This window comes from Microcebus murinus, chromosome 5 (genome assembly GCF_040939455.1).
Source record: "Microcebus murinus isolate Inina chromosome 5, M.murinus_Inina_mat1.0, whole genome shotgun sequence".
NCBI classification, from domain to species: domain Eukaryota; kingdom Metazoa; phylum Chordata; class Mammalia; order Primates; family Cheirogaleidae; genus Microcebus; species Microcebus murinus.
Genome location: NC_134108.1, coordinates 60,065,522 through 60,083,230, shown reverse-complemented (window position 1 = coordinate 60,083,230; position 17,709 = coordinate 60,065,522). Strand labels below are relative to the sequence as shown.

General features: G+C 35.7%; 1 protein-coding gene across 2 annotated transcripts in view; it reads left to right on the top strand.

Moving 5' to 3' along the window:
* Nucleotides 1-158: 158 nt before the first annotated feature.
* The window catches only part of FHL5 (four and a half LIM domains 5), a 32,440-nt gene continuing 14,889 nt past the window's right edge, over nucleotides 159-17,709 (top strand). The window contains exons 1-2 of one of the 2 annotated variants that reach the window (XM_012769440.3): nucleotides 159-306; nucleotides 825-914. The gene's annotated coding sequence lies outside the window, so the exon portion shown is untranslated. The remainder of the gene's footprint in view (nucleotides 307-824; nucleotides 915-17,709) is intronic. The other variant, XM_012769441.3, reaches the window with a different exon arrangement.

Genomic DNA, 17,709 nt, shown 5'->3' with positions numbered 1-17,709 from the left:
ATTAGTTCAATACCCAAACATTACTTCAGATACAACTCTTGACATCTCCAGCTATTTTCATGTTTTGAATTGAAGATTTCAAAAGACCTGGTGAGTCTGTGCTTAAATGAAGTCATCCACCTTGGATGTGATGTAACAATTGCTGCCAGCTCATAAAGAAGTAGGCAAAAGCAGGAAAGGCTGAGTCCACACTGCAGGTGCAGAAAGCAGGGAACTACCTTGAGTTATTCTATTCAAATCCGAGGCTCAAAGTTCCCAAATTTCCCAAGAAGGCGTGATAGAGGCCACAACCCAAGAACTCTGCAGGTGAGAACATGGGGCTTCATCTCTTTCCAGATAGTTCAACAGAAAAAAGCTCAGCAGTTCAGCTATTTCTAACCTCAAAGGAGGGTTCTGATAAACCACTAGGAAACAAACAAAACCAAAAACAGATTAACCGTGAAAGCGGAAAATACATCATCCTTTTAGTAAATTGTTTTTCTAAATATGCCCTTAATGTAGCCTAGTCAGTGGAAATTTCTCAAGTGTGTATGTCTAGATGAATGCTGTGTATTTTAAACTTTTTGGAGCTTATCCAGATATTTCAAATACTAACTCTGGTAGGATTTCCCTTTAAGGATGTCCTGCAGAGAATTTGTTACTCATAATTTTAAGTAAAAATTGACAAGGACTGCTTTCTCAGCCCAGTAGGAGGCGGCTATGTGCAGGTCACAAGACTTGGAGGAAACGCAGGGACCCTCTTATTTTCTCCTACAAATTTGAAAAAGCTGCAGTTGGGAGGAACCCTCAGATAACACTGCTGGCCCATTCTGTTCCTTTTGCAGTTGATACCATATGTATCCGAGGAAAACTAATCATCACATGTTCTCCTTTCATACTGTTTAAATCAAAGGAAGAAGCAGCTTTAAGAAAAAGTGAGTTCTCTCCCCTTAATGTTTTGTGTTTTATTTATGTGGCATTTTGGCTTCCTTAATTTTTCTTTTTAAGGATGAGAGTTTTTATAAACTTTCCAGTAAGTGCTTAAGAGAAAACTTTTGCTTGGCAATAGTATATACCTTAAACATTCTTGGCCATTTGAGCCAATGGTTATTATGTGCATGGAGGCATCATAACCAGATAACTATTTGAAATTGGCTCCTGAGTTTTCTTAATGGTCTTAATATGTGGGGTATAGCTTCATTGTTATAAAAAGGGGGAGAAGGGAGGGATTCTGGAATTTTGATTGGCTCAATTTATTTGAATGAATAACATTGTCATCAAGGATATTTTATGACTGAATTTATATTTCCAGAGCACCTTTTGAAGTCACTTACAAATTTTAAGTAAAAGGAGTTAATGATATTCGTGCTATTTTCAAGAAAAATCTGCGTACTTTTCAGAAACAGATATACAACAATTCATAATCTTAGGTTTCCTAAAATTGAATTAAAATGTCTGTATGTCCAGCCCATACAGATATCTAATATACTACATCAATCTACAGTACTACTTCTTGTAACTGCTTGTTACTTAGGCAAAAAGCATGCATACCGTAGGTGTAAATACTTTCTCTCTCACTTTTTAGTCATACACTCTTTGGTGTCTGTCATCCATTTGAAAACCCAATGCAGGTCCTTAACTATCGTTTGGAACTTTAGAAATGTGAGAACTAAACAGAATTATTAATAAAATGTGTAGCTCTTATACATATAAGAAAATCCTTGAGCCATTTTAGCTATTATTTCATAGCCACCATACTGTTGTATAAATTCTAGTGTGAGCATAGTATATGGATTACAATTTCACACAAATGTTGCAAACATATGTATCATACAAAATATTTCTTAACATATGTGTTACGATATATGTGTAAAGCCCTAATCCAAATTGCTTTGTGTGGAAAGGTAAACTCTGATGTCTGTTTTCGATGCTTGTTCTGTTTATTCCCACATATTCATTAGTTGCCAGTTCTGGGACTGTTCTACCTAAACAAGAGTAGCAGATTTGTGTTTTAACATCATATCACCTCACTGACAAATTTGCCTTTTAATTTTGTTATACTTGCTAACAACATTTTGACTAAAGTTGGATTAATTTGGGTTTATTAGGCAAGGCTAGAAACTGTTCTACTATATTAAAAATAAGTGTTTTGGATATTTTAGAAAAGCTTTAATTTGTTTTTCTGTTTTTATGCTTTCAATCTAGGGAACATGATCTCTTTGGAAATAAAAACTGAATACTTGTATTCACATGGGAAGTTTGAATCAGATGTCAATTAAACAAGCTTGCATTTCCATGTTCTTATAAGTATCTTTTTCCTCTCTGATTGTCATCATTTTTCTTGGTTACCTTTTGGTACCCTGGAAACTCTTGGGGCGAGGAGAACGAGGTTGAGGAGGAGGAGGAGAACTGCTTCTCATCAAAACAGCCCAAATCAGTGCAAAATAATCAGCTTGAGCATGTATCTATGTCTACATCACACTACTTTTGACAACACAGATCTCCTTAAGAAGCTAATAGGATCAATAGGCCCTCTTCTCAAAAAAATTAAAAACCCCAGTGAATACAATGGGGCAGGGGGAGAATGTCAAAGGCAAGCCAATTAAAAAAAATTTTGACATAGAATCTTCCCTGGAACTTCTTTTTAGATACCCAAGTGATTTATATGGTTTCTCTGCCCCGTCACTTTGGCCCTGGCTGAACAGCTGTCTTTGGCTGTCCCACAGTCATCTCAAACCTCATCGTTTCCCTCTCCTGTTCCCCACCCTACTTCCACCAGGCGTACTCTTGTACAGTAAATGGCACCATCATCTAATCAGCTGCTCAAGCAGGAAACTGGCGATGATCTACCTCCTCCACCTCTCTCAGTTCACATACTCAATCTCCAAGTTCTGCCAGTGCTACCTCTTAAGGTCACCCACTTCCTTTGTCACTGCCACTGCCCCATTTCATGGTGCCATCTTCTTCCCCTCAGTTGGCAGTGACCCTATAACTGGTCTCACTGCCTCTAAGAATTGTCTTATTCCACTATACTTTCCATACCGAAGCAAGACTGATTAGACCGAAACAGTTGGTTGAAAAACAAATTTAACTTTGCCCATCCCTTACTTCAAACCTTTCCCTGACTCTCCACTCACCTTACAATAATGTCCAGATTTCTTCTCAGGGAATTTCCTTTCAGAGAAGCAGTTGAGTATAGTGGATTAGAGCAAGTCTCAAGCTTCAAGGTGCTCAGAACCATTTTGGGGTTTTTGTTAAAATGTAGATTCTAGTTCTGCAGGTCCAGGTTGGTGCCAGAGTTTTTATGTCTCTAACAAGCTCCCAGGTGATGCTAATACTGCTGGTCCATGGACCACACTGAGGAGCAAGGATCAGAATATGCTTTCTCATGCCAGACTGGCTGGAGCTCAAATCCCAGTATGCTGCTCACTAATTCTGTGATTTTAGAGAAGTCATTCAGCCTCTGTCTCATTTTCTTTTGTCTATAAAATGAAGATCATAATGGGACATCGTTTTCTTAGGTTTGATGTGAGAAATAAATATGTTGTATATTAAAATTACTTACAGCAATGCCTGGCACAGAGTGCTATTTAAATGCTAGATACATTATTGCAAGTCAAGGCTCTGAATAATTTAGCCTCTGCATTCTTTTCCAAATCAACTGATACACACATGCACACACACACACTATTGCTCAGCCACACTGAATGATCTTCAACCAAATAAGAACAGGACAAGTGCCTCTGTCTGTCAGGCCTCCTTAGGCACTTTTCTGCAAAGCACTCTGCATATAGACCTAACTCACCTCAACCACCTTCATCTTTCAGGTCTCAGCTCCGGCGCTGCATTCCCTGGGAAGTACTGACCAACCATCCACCTCCCAAGTCTATATTTGGTTCCTCTTTTGTGTTTCTTAAGCTACCAATGAACCCTGTTGGGCACACATTATAATCTCACTTATTTATCTGTATCTCCTAAAGACTAAATGCTCCATTAGAACAAGGAACTCTGGCAATTACCACTGAATTTCTAGCATCCTGCATATTCCTTTATAGGTAGCAGGTAAAAAATTAATGCATTTTATAGACACATTTCCAAAGACATATAAAATGAGAATTGACGATAGGGAAAAGAAAGCCTTTATCTGGTTGGAGAAAAGGGAAATGCTGTTTATAATAGGGTGATCTTCTCTCCAAATATTGCCTCTAGGTTGGATTGTGAACCCACTGGAAATATATGTGTATGCACATATATACATATATATTTCCATATTTGTTCTAACCTAACATAGACATCATCATTTGTTCATTTAGCTAACACTAGGTTAGTGAAAGAGACTGAAATCAATGGGTATGGCACTTCAATGGCTATTCTCTGAGTCTAAGGCAGATTTCTTGTTCTAATCAGGATTTGTTTGTCTGTGTGAACGTTTAGACATATGGTGAGGATAAGGTGAATCCAAACCCATAAGAACTCCCTACTAGTTCACGTAAGATACTGGGCTATCCCAACAACAAGAAGTTTTAAATTCATTAAATAAATAAACGAAGCTAAGCTGTCTTTGTTGAGGTGATAAGCACTAGAGCTTCCAGTTGGCCACCTTGCTGATGTCTCTCTGACCAGGGATACTTTTGAAAGAGTACTAACTGTTCTCCTGATCAAGGTATCAAACTACCTACCTTTTTTTTTTTTTTGATGGAGCCAAATAGTCATAGATATATTTAATCATCCATTCATACATTCATTCATTTATTCATCAATTGATCAAGCCACTATAGATCTACAGAAAAATCAGTCAAGGTGTTCAATTTTCTTTCTACCACAAAACTCTACATTGTGCAAATGGACAACCCACGAGGCTCCTATGGACAAGGAGTTGTCTGGCATCAATTTTGACCAAATGCCTCTCAGTATAGAACAAACACAATGCTTCTAGTTTTATGTAAGATTTTTTTCTTCACATAAAGATCAACATTTCTTTAGTAAATTCATGGGTATAATTTGCATTTGGAAAAAAATAGCATCTGACACCAAACTGTCATGCTGTCTAAATTAAGATTTCATTTATAAAAATGATTTTCAGTTTTGTAATTATATTCAATCTATTCATTTGTTCTCTTGAAAATTGTGATAGTTATACTATTACAAAAGATTCTAATCTTTGATCTATACCATTCTCAAAAATTGAGCAATTATACTCTCTTTTGTTCAATATTTTCCTTACTTGTTCTTATTATCAAAGTGATGCATTACAGTGTACAATTTGAAAAATACTGAAAAGTAACATTTTAAACACTCTTTAACCTCTAATAAGAGGCTTAACATTTAAGCATATTTTTAAGCTTGTTTTCTACTTTTTAAAAATATGTAATTGACATCACACTGATTATTCTATTTCATACTTTTTTTTTACTTAAAGCAACATCATAAGCATTATTTTACCTTGCTGTTAAATACTTTTCCAAACACCATGTTAATGACTTCAAATATTCTTTTAAAAGTCATTTAGTAAATAATTATATATTCTTTTAAGCAGTATGTAGAAAGTCCTTTTCGAATTCTGATTAAACTTAAGCATACTTTAACAAATGTCCAGCAAAGTACAATTAAAACCACAAAATATACTTTGAAACGTGAGAATCAGGGGTCATCAAATTTCTTTTGTAAAGAGTGAGATAAATATTTTAGGCTTCAAAAAAAACTACTCAACTCTACTGTTGTAGCTGGAAAGCAGCTATAGACAGCCTGCCAATGAATGTGTGGCTGTGCTCTAATAAAACTTCATTTACAGACACTGAAATTTGAATTTCATACAATTTCATGTGTCTAAAATATTACTGATTTTTTTAAATCATTTAAAAGTGTGAAAGCTGTGCTCAGGTCTCAGGACACACAAAAACAGGTGGTGGCTACATTTGGCCCTTGAGTCCTATGTAGTTGCAAACCTCTGCATTAGAGACTTGTTCCAAAAGGCCTGGCTTCCCACAGTTTTAGAAACTTCTGTGAGCACATGCATATGTCCATATTTTTAATAAGAGGTAAATACCTTTTATTAGATGCTAAAGGAATTCTTAAACTAAAAATGATTGAGAATCACTATTCTAGATAATATACATAAAATTACTTTGTAAATCATAAATCCTTATTAAAATACATATTTGTACTTCATTTATTATTCACTTAGACACCAAATGATCTGAAAAAAATTGATTAATAAAAATAAATGTGTGTCATCATCAGAATTCCATCTGGGAAACTGATACTTGAAATCCCAAATCTAATAAACTGTACTTTAAAGAGAAAATAGGTAATAAGTTAAAAAAAAAAAAAAAACCTTTAAAATAAGAATCAATGGTTATTTCCAATCAAGGTAATTGGAATATTTATGTTTTTGGCTTTTTGATTGAGTTAAGAGATTATAAATAATGCTATTCATTCATTCATTCATTACATTCTTGTTAGTTGCTTTTAAACTACAATAACTAGCATAATCGGAGAATAGGTCATGCTGCCTACTTTAGCATTCTGGTTAATAAAAGTTAATATATATATGTATCACTCTTTTCTCTCCCTCTCCCATACACATACACATACAGTACCACAGATAGACAAGAGTAAAACCACCTTCATTGTGACATATGTGTAGATTTGAAAGTTCTAAATTATGTATGTCTCCTTTCAGAGCTCTAAAACAATTAAGAAATAGACACAGTTATTATATATGGATCAATTTATTATCCATTTTATTATTTATTATCAATTTTGTTTTCCGGCTAGAGTAGAAAACAAAACTTACATGAGAGACCAAGCCCTGCCCCTCCCAGCCTGAACTGGGCTTATTCCCAGTGGGAGTGTAGGCCTTGGGTCCTGCAAACTCCTCTACGAGCTGGGACTGGGCAGTTGCAGTGAGCTCACTGCACAGAGGGCAGTACCCAAGGAGTAAGAGAGAGAACATGGGCTCCACGTGAAGTGCCCCTTTGCCTAATTACTCATCAGTTAAGTCACTCCTCTAATGGAGCAGAATGAATGAGCAAAAGGACATTTTATCCTCAATACTTTCAAAAAAGATAAATGTCTTTAAAGGCCAAAAAGTCATCAACTCAAAAAAGCATTCTTGGTCTGTTTTAAATTTAAGTCTTCAACGAAAAATTTTTAAATGCCAAGAGGGGTTTTTAGTTAATTGAATATGTTATAGATCTGCCTTTACAGTGTAGTCTTCAGCGTGGCCAAGAAGAAAACAGTGGGCTAACTATATTCATAACAGTAGTGGTGGGCTTGCAGTCCACACCCCTGGCCATGATGCTTCAGTCCTACACGACTGTGTGGACTGTCTTCTGCTTAGGAAATTTCTCCCACTTCTTTTTATAGACTACCTTTTATTCAATCTTCAAGGCACAGCTCTAGAAGAAGCTTTACTTGAAGTTTTCTAGAAATTTCCTGAAATTCCCAGAGCACCCTGTCCATACCTCCAAGCATTTCCACACAACCTCTCCTCTTTCTTCTCACTCCCTTCCAACCACGAATATTTACTGAGTTCTCAGCTTATTTTGGTCATGAGTATGATAGACACCAGGAGTCTGGTGTTTGAGTATAGTGTATGCCCTGTCTTTTCAGTCAAGCATGAAAGACAATTAACCAGAGATAATGCATACTGTGTGTGGTAAAGTACCAAGAGCTAAGAGAACATACAGCCAGGATCCTCATCTGGTAGAAGAGGGATGGAGTAAAGAGATTATTTGAGTGTCTGTCTCTCATGCCACCACATAAGCTTTTCATAGGTAGAGATCTGGTCTTACACTTACTGCCACACACCACCGATGGCCCACAGTTGGTGCTCAAGAACTTTTTTTGAAACCTATGAAACATAAATTCAGTGAGCTGTTTCATACCTTTGGGTTTCAAAGTGAAAGAGACAGACTGAGGCAGATGCCAGATTGTGAAAGATTTTCAATGCTGTGCTAAAGATCTTGGACTATGAAGGTCACTGAAAGCAGCGTGGTTTAAAGACAAATAATTTGAAGACCCTGGGTTGGCCTCTTTATTTATAAAACACAAGGCTGTTTAGCTAAAAAAACTTTAAGATTCTATGCCCAAACATCTGACTTCTTTCTCCCTACATTCATTTGACACATATTTATGCCAGGCTCTCTTTTAGGTGCCAAAGACATGGCCCTAAACAAGACAGGAAAGATCTCTGCTCTGTGTGACATGTTGGAATGTCATAAGAATTCACACATTATGCGATGTTTAGGATAAAACCTAAAATAACACTAAATTGTAACCAATGTTTATCAACTAATACTGTGAACATTTGGTTTCCAAAGGAATAATAACAGATTCCCCCTCCCCCTTCCTTATATACAGAATTAGTATAAAAACCTGAGATCAACATGTTGTGTTTCCAAAGCTGTAAACACACAACTGCTGAGTGAAGGCTGCAAGTATTTTGGCTACAATCATTTTCCTTTGATGAATGCTGAGAACTGACATGGCCTAAATCTCTGAGACTAAGAACAGATAAAAATTACATTAAATTAAAGCTTATTCCAAATCATCACCCCACCACCAACAACAACAAATTTTAAAATGTCAAAAAAGTAGCTGGTGGGCCGGGCGCTGTGGCTCACGCCTGTAATCCTAGCTCTTGGGAGGCCGAGGCGGGCGGATTGCTCAACGTCAGGAGTTCAAAACCAGCCTGAGCAAGAGCGAGACCCCGTCTCTACTATAAATAGAAAGAAATTAATTGGCCAACTGATATATATATCAAAAAATTAGCCGGGCATGGTGGCGCATGCCTGTAGTCCCAGCTACCCGGGAGGCTGAGGCAGAAGGATCACTCGAGCCCAGGAGTTTGAGGTTGCTGTGAGCTAGGCTGACGCCATGGCACTCACTCTAGCCTGGGCAACAAAGCGAGACTCTGTCTCAAAAAAAAAAAAAAAAAAAAAAAGTAGCTGGTAATTATTGATGAGTGCTATCACCAAAGCACAGTTCTGCCTTGTACTTTTTAAAATGACATTCTGGTAGGAGGTAGATTATTTTGCTTCAAGCATAAATATCTGAAAAACTAGTTAACATCAACCTCCACTCACCAACCCTAACCCTAACACCCCCTACACATACACCACACAGCACACATCCTCACTAATATTCACATACACACAAACACACACACCACACCTGTACACACATCACTACCCCACTGTTTTAGGTGAGGGTCCAGAAAATAAACCCAAATGTAGTTTGGGGCTTTTCTTCTGAACCTCCATGATAATCCAATAATACCTATAATAAACAAAAGCAGATAGAAATTGAGCCACCTTGAATGTTGGAGGGGATTTGCCCATCCTTTTGAAGATAACGATTTCATTTTGTACAGCTAGAGGCAGCCTGACTTCAGGCATGGGCTGAACCTCTGTATTTATGTGTATGTGGCTGTTACCTGGTCAGCAATTAAAACCCAGAGGGACAGATGCAAAGGAGGGTTTTCATCCCTTTCTATTTTTCAAAAATTGCAGCAGTAACCAAAGCTATCATTTCAAACAAGCTTTCTACCCATTTCTACATGGAAAAACAAAACAAAACAAATAGCTTCTATTAGGAGACTGGAAACCTGAATTCTGGTTGAAGTTCTTTTGCTGACTACTTTGTCAGCATTTTAAAAAAAAAAAAAGAAAGAAAGAAAGAAAGAAAAGAAAATCAATTTCCCTCTCTGAACTCAGTTTTTCTCATTTGTTAGATGAGAATAACAAAAACCAACTAGAAAATTTCTAAAATCTCTCCCAGCTCCTAGATTTAGTGGTTCTATAAAAATGGGCTTGGATAGAAGTGTGCTTTTATAAGGAAGGAAATATAACAAAATGACTGCAGCACTAAGAGGCTTTATCTCTAAATACCTTACACCATATCCTTGGGGGATTTCTTTTTTCTGAGTTTCCCTGCAATTCTCTCCGGTCTTCCCTCTCCCACCCTCCTTCCTCCCTCTCCTTCTTCTCCTACTCCTTGTTCCAACAACTGAGATTTGATTTTTAGGAAACCATTACAGAAAAGACTAGTTGATTGTACAATTAATTTATTTCAAATTGGAAGTTAATTCTTTCTTTCTTCTTGAGAAGACAAAGTCACAAAGAACAAAGCTGAGAAACAAATTGTGCAAAATGCCCAAAATGGTGATAAATGTAAGTTGACTTTAAATGAGGTACTAAACTGGCATCTAATTTTGTCTGATCTTAAAGAAAATTTCTTTCACTTCTATTTAACAACTTGGTCCTAAATAGGTCACTGGTTGCAAACTTGTAATCTAGTCTAAAAAGAAGCTTGTTAAAATTCATGTTTATTAGAAATGTGGGTATTTGCTACTATTTGCAAATTTTGATTTGGAAGATATATTCCATTTTTTCTATTTTTCTGGAAAGAAAGACTATCTGTATAGATATTGTCCTTGGAACTTAGTTTTCATATCTATAAAATGAGGACTTGAAACTGATCTCTCTTCTAGTTCTTATGTTCCATGATTTAAAAAAAAAAGAAAAAAAGCAATTCAAGGGAAATTGAGTTCATTCTTTTTATGTGTATGATTTTGTTTAATACTTGAATAAACAATTCATACATTTGCTACAAAATTCCATAGTTACAAGAGGCTATACAATGAAAAGTAAACCTTGCTAACTTCCCTGTCTTTTAATCACATCCTTTCTTGTGTTTTCTTCAAGAATGACTCTACGTATTTTTAAATTAAATGTCAATTGATGGGAAGCCAAGTTTGGTTTTGATCAGTACCAAATGTTACAGCATCATTGGTATAAGAAATTATTATACTATTAAATTTTTGTCATTTTTCATCCTATACGCTTTATCAGCAGTGTTTATATTTGTCTAACTCATAATAGTTTAAGGTATTTCAATATGTATTATCTCATTTGCTCTAAAGCACCATCTATGAATATAATTTCCAATGTTCTACCTTGCTAGGCAGACTGTAAATGTCATGTGGATGTATTTACATGTAACCTATATGTTACATAAATGTATTTAGATATTGTCAAAAATTACTAAGAGGATGCAAATAATGGAGTGGTTTTATAAAATGTTACTGTGACCTATCCCCCCAAAATCATAGAAATTGTCAACTAAGAGTTAAGAGTTGGGAAGTAGATTTGAAACTTCATGCATATGACAAGGGACACATGTACCCTATGGCCAGCCCTTAGTGACACGCTTCTGGGCTTCAGGCCTGCAGTCAGGGCCTCCCCAGTTCTGTGAAGAGCCAGGGAGAGCTCCTGCCATCAAAGGTCCAGCCCTACCCTTCCCAGCCCTCTGCAGACTCAATAAGAGTCTAAATACTACATTGACCACTATTTTTGAAAACACAACAAAAAGGTCTAAAGAGACAGTAGATCCTTACTCCACACCTACACCATTCAGCAAAACTCGTGGTAGACTTGCAAAGAGATAGGATACTTATATCCTTTGAATTGGCCTTCTAGGTCAGGGGAAAAGAAACAATGTATCCAGAGACTTCTCAGAAAGAAGTCAAAAAAAGGATGCTTACCACACTCTTACCTAGAGTTCTTTTAGTCACTATGGAACCATAACAATGTCTCCCAACAGAACACTCCCAAGACTGGAAGTGGTACAGCATATTTTCTTGGCTTTGAACCATTGTCGCTTTTAATTAAGTTGAAATCCTTAAAAAATTACCATCAGTTTTATCCAAGACATTTTCAAACATCACCCCGTACATGTTGGGTGCTGCTTGGCTGCAAGTGGAGTACAGAAATGAGTAAGACATACTGGTTGTTCTCAGTGAGCTTACATTTCAATTATAAGGGATATAAGCCTCAAAACATTTATAATACAAGGTAGAATATGAGAAAAATCTAAGGGAAACACAAAGGGCTTTCATGAAGCATATCATAATAATACATCTTATAAACGTGCCCTTACAAACTTTAAGATTGAAAAAGATCTAAGCCAAAAGTGACACAGAACATATTGACAGGCTCCTCTTCTTTAGAAGGCCCAGAAATGAACTCTTCTTTTTACCATTATGGCTTATGAATTTTAAGGAGGTCATAAACCAGCAGAATCTGTAACACACATTAATATGAGGATAAATGAAAGCCAATACATTAAATGGTTAGACTTGGCATAATCTCAGGAAAGAATGATGTGATTGATTGTGAAATCTTATTTATTACTCTTAGCTGAATAGCTGAGAGCTCTTCCTAATTTGTTTAACTGGGCTTGTCATTTAGGTAAATCATAGATTTTAAAAAACTGCTTTATAGGCTCTATTAGATAAAGCATATATAACCTGATCTATCATTTTATATTGGCCACCTTCCAAATAAAATACATTTGTCATTTCATTGGACAGTTTCCAATACTACCTAATGTATTACTAGAATACAAACTGTTTATTTCTTATATATGAAAACATTAGTCTTAAAAAGATCATAGAAAATAATTTTATTTGATTCTCTCACATTGTGGAGAATATATATTTTTAGTTTTTCAAGATTAATAGAGTTGAGATAAATGGATTGGAGTGTGGTGATTGGAGCACTTTGCATAGTTTCTCTAAGTTCCTGGTTCCAGGGTTACTAATCAAACCTTCTCTGAAGCCACTGTTCTAAATTGAATATATTTGGCATCCATTTCAGGTGAATTAACTGAGTAAGGATTGATTCTTCTCATTATTCATTATTAAACGACATTCAAGTTTATTTTTAAGAACCCAGAAAAATAAAATAACCTTCTTGCTTTTATAGTAACCAATTCATAATGTCTTTATAAATCATGATATTGAACTCAATAATGGAAAAAGAAAGATGCAAGAGGCATGTCCTTCCTCTCTAATAAACCACATTCCTCCAGGCCATGGCAAATTTTTTATTGATGTTATGGCCCCAAATACCTAGTCCTGTGGAAGCTACTCAGCTGATTAGTATGTATTACAGATGGAGCCTGGGTTACAGTTTTAGTCCTTCCTCATAGACTTCCCACAATGGTAGATCATACTTCTTGTGAGATAAACTTGGATATATCATCATATGCAAAGGCGAAGCAGGTAGAAATAGTATGAAGTGGATGAACCAGTAGAGCTCCCTCCCCACTGCTAAAAACAGCTACATGATGAAGGGGATGATCTCTAAATAGAAAAAGAGAAAAATATCTGACACAATTAAAACTCTTAAGGAATTTTACAGAGTACTTGTTGAATTTTACAAGAAGCATAGAGAGGAGGAGGGGAATACTTGTAGATTTATATTAATATTAAATCTGTAGTGTCCATTCGTAGCCTCCATCTCTAGGAAATAGGGTTGATTTGTGGATTTATGTACTAGAAATATTTACCCTGTCCCTACCATGTGCTGAGACTATACTATGTACTTTTAGGTAAATTATCTCTTTTAGTTCAGTCTTTGTCTATACTAAAGTTTTGCACTAAATTAGATCCTCAAACAATCCTTTGAGGAGACCCGAAGGCAACCTAGGAACTGAATTTTCTCTTCCAGAGCACCTTTTATAGGAATAACAGAGAAAGTTCTCAGGAAGTAGAAGGGCAGACTCGACTTATACCTACTAAAATAGTTGTGGTTTCTTTGGAGCAAAATTGTAGGGACAAGCCTAAAGATGGATTTAAAAGCATAAAGTTGAGATCTGAGTAGACAGAGATCTACAAAGATAACTCAATTTCATTTTTAAAGGCAATACTCTTTGTCTTGACAATTTTGTTATATTTCAGTGAGGAGGGAAAATCAAAGATGGTATTAAACCTATGTGTTTTTAAAGAATCCTGTATTTTTATTTTTTAAAGAATAAAATGATAAAGTATTGTTATACTTACATAGTATGATGAACTGTATTTTATCTATATTTCAGTAATACCTGCTATAGTTACATGATTCTGAATGTAATCTCCAAGAAAATCATATGAAGCACTTTTTTTCTTTTCTTTGTTAATATCCACAGAACAAATTAACCAGATGGAAAGCTCTAGTCAGCTGTTTTGTTTCATGGGAGAGTAGTCCGTCAGCTCTCAGGAGAATTTGTGTTTGACCTCTCCACACAAGACATTCAGCTTCCAACAAACTGGGCTTGCAAATATGTCCCTAGAGACTAATATCAAACATTCCACCACAATTCTATGATGCTTGTTTTAGGTTATTTTTGATTGATGGTCTGAAGTTATGGCTTTAGTTATTTTTAAGATTGTTTGTTGGGTTTTTAAAAAGTAACATTTGAGGGAGAGGGAAATGGCCTCCTTCTTCAAAATGTGAACTACAGTTACAATTGCACATTGTCCATCAAACCAACTACACCTATAGCCGACTTACCCATGACTTTTCCATTCTTATATCTCATTTGATCCTTAAGTGGGATAATAAGCAGCTAATATATTTTTCATTTCAGAGTTAAAGACAGGAAGGGACACAAAAGTTAAATGGCTTCCATAACAGTGGACAAATTATATGCTGGTGCAAAAGCAACTAGCATAAGAACCTACAGCTTCTGATTTTTAACCCAATACTTTTCTTAGTATGTATGTCTTTTTTTTCAAGCACAAAATAAATAAGTAAGTACACACAGGTCTGCTCAACCTCACCCTCAAAACCAGGGGGAAAAAGGAAATAGAAACCTAAAAGTAGAACCATTTACTAGCTATTCTAATTGCTTCATAGTTTTAAAATATGTGAATTTTAAACTTTTTTGCTGTAGAACACCTACTTATCCCATCTGACCTAGTTTACACAGACTAATTATGAATTTGGAGGATTTATTTTTCTCACATATCTCATTTAACTCCCTTAAATTTTGTCAAATTCAGTCACTCATTACACCAAAAACATTTCAGCTAACCTAGTAGATGTCAGCAGACAATGACCTTGCAACCCTGGTAGACACGGTAGTTTCCAAAGTTGTATGCATAGGCTCAGAAAGGTCTCAACAGAGAATTGAAGTGTCTAATCAAACAGTTTAAAAACTGTTCAGTGGAAGTTATTTGGTGCCTCAAATTCAGAGAAAAAGCCTTTAATAATGTCAACAGATTATCTACCTGCTTTTTCTGCTGTTTTGATATTTCCTCAGCTGGTATTCAAAGGGCACATTAGCTGTCTTGCAGAGAAAGTAAAAGAACTCTTCCTGCCATTGTGGGCTCTTGGGGATTTACCTTCTATTCCTTAACCTTTATTCTCAGTCCTTTGACATATTTGCTACAGATACGGTAAGAATTAATTCACTATTCAAGCGAATATATAACATGAAAATTCTTAACTCTTTATCTCTTATGATATTGATAAGATCCCCTTTGCATATGTGTTTTTCTTAGTACTGGTTTTGGACTCCAGGTTCTTAGAGAACCGTAAATTTCCATTCATTCATTTATTCCATCATAAAACATTTATTGAGATCCTGCTATGCCTCCTGAGATACATGAAGTAAGCAACGTCCTTAACCTCGAGGAGCTAACAATGCAGTGAGAGAGACACACATAAGATGAAGCAACTGTCCTATAAAATGTGGCAAAAGAAAGATAGACATAAGTACCAGCTACAGCAACTACTCTGTCCTGGGAGATATGAGAATGCTATGAAGAGAAGTATTTTTACCTGGATCTTGATTGATGAGGATAATCATCAGATTGGGCAAGGTAGATGAGTAACAAAGAGAAATGTACAGAGATAAAAGAAAAATCATGTGTGAAGTTCAAAAGCATAAAATGACAAAGTGTATTTGAAGAACAGGGATCATTGGAAGTGGCTACAGCATAGGGGGAGTATGTGTGTGTTGGAAAAAAGGCTGGGAAAGAGCTGGAGATAGACAAGTAGAGGCGAGAAGGTAGTAAAAGGTCTCTATGCTAAGTAAGTGAGCTTAGACTTTATTTTGTAGTCAAAGAAGAGCTGTTGGAAGTTTTTTTCACCAGAGAAAGAAAATGATCAGATGAGTCTGAGAAAGGTTTTTCTGGAGAATGTTCTGGAACTTCCCAGGGAAATTGAACTTGCCATTTGAGAAGCTCAACAAAGTTATGTAATAGAAATGTGCTTGGTTCCATTCAAAAGAGTAAAATACCCTTAAAATATCTTCAGTTCAATGTAAACCACTACAGTCCATCAGAGATATGAAGAGGGCCTAAACTAAGATTTAAAGAGTATGTCTAAGGTGAAATCAATAGGATGTGGTAACCCACAAACATGTGTATGGGGTACCGGGAGGAAAAATGATTGAAACATTTGCCTTAGAAGACTAGGTATATTGTATAAATATGTACTGTAGACATTTTGATAGCCCTCTATAGAGTATAGAGCAGAATACCTTGCTCAATGAGGCTTCAAAAATGCCCTTGACTGCCCATCAGCCATGTCCTGCCCTTAGAGCAACAATTCAAATTCAGATCCTAAATGAGAAAATGACCATTGGTAAATCCAGTTAATTATAATTCAAATTAAGATTCTTCATCCAGTCTCTGTCTCTGTCCAAGTTTTGTATATCCAAGTTTTGTATAAACTTGTTTTATACAAGTTTCAAATACTTCAACATTTTGCATTAACATTTCCCGAGAGCATTTTAATATTCTTTATACCATTTAGATTTAAATTCTTCCAAGTTCTTCCCTAAAGAAAAGCAGAAACAAATCTACTTTAAAAAAATCAATGAAAGACCTGAACAGGCAATTGAAATAGTTGTGCATCAGTCCCAGATGAGCATAGATGTATTTATACAGGTGGAGCTACTTTGAATAACTTGATGAAAGTTAAGCCAGAAAGCCCAGCAGACTCTAAAGAACAGTACATTTTTACATATATGCAAAAGTAATGCTTATGACATTATTTGCATCTATTTAGTAAAACTTAAAAATCATGTATTAGAGATAAGAGTAACCTTAAATACCATCTACTGTATATCCTCTACTTTAAGACATATAATCAGTGTGATTATTTTATATAGCATTACCTATCTCCATGGAAAACAAAAAGCTGTAATCAAATCAATGTGGTAATTTATAATTGGTATTTAGAATAAGAATATGTGGTAATTCAACTCCCAAGTTATAATATTAATAAAAAGAAGTAAAATTCCTCAAAAACACATCAACATAGAGCCATTATTGGAAACCAGAATGCAAAATGTATATCCTAGTACATTTCCATTCCACCATAAGAAAATAAAGACCCTTTTACTTTAAAAACTTGTAATTTATGATAGGAAAATAATAAGACATATGTAGGTATACTGTTGGTGGGAATGCAAACTGGTACAACCTCTGTGGAGAGTAGTATGGGGATATTTTAAAGAACTAAATGTAGACTATCACTTGATCCAGCAATCCCACTACTGGGTATTTACCCAGAGGAAAAAATAGACATTTTATTTAAAAAGACACTTGCACGTGAATGTTTGTAGCAGCACAATTCACTATTGCCAAGATGTGGAAACAACCCAAGTGCTCATCAATACATGCATGGATCAATAAAATGTGGTATATGTATACCATGGAGTACTACTCAGCCATAAAAAATGGTGAACTAATACCTTTTGTAACAACCTGTATAGAACTGGAGACCATCCTTTAAAGTATCACAAGAATGGAAAAACAAAAACCACATGTATTCACTACTAAATTGAAACTTATAGATCAACGCTTATGTGCGCATATGGCAGTAAAATTCAATGGAAATCAAGCACGTGGGAGCAGGGAGTAGGGGATGGGTAAATTCACACCTAACGGGT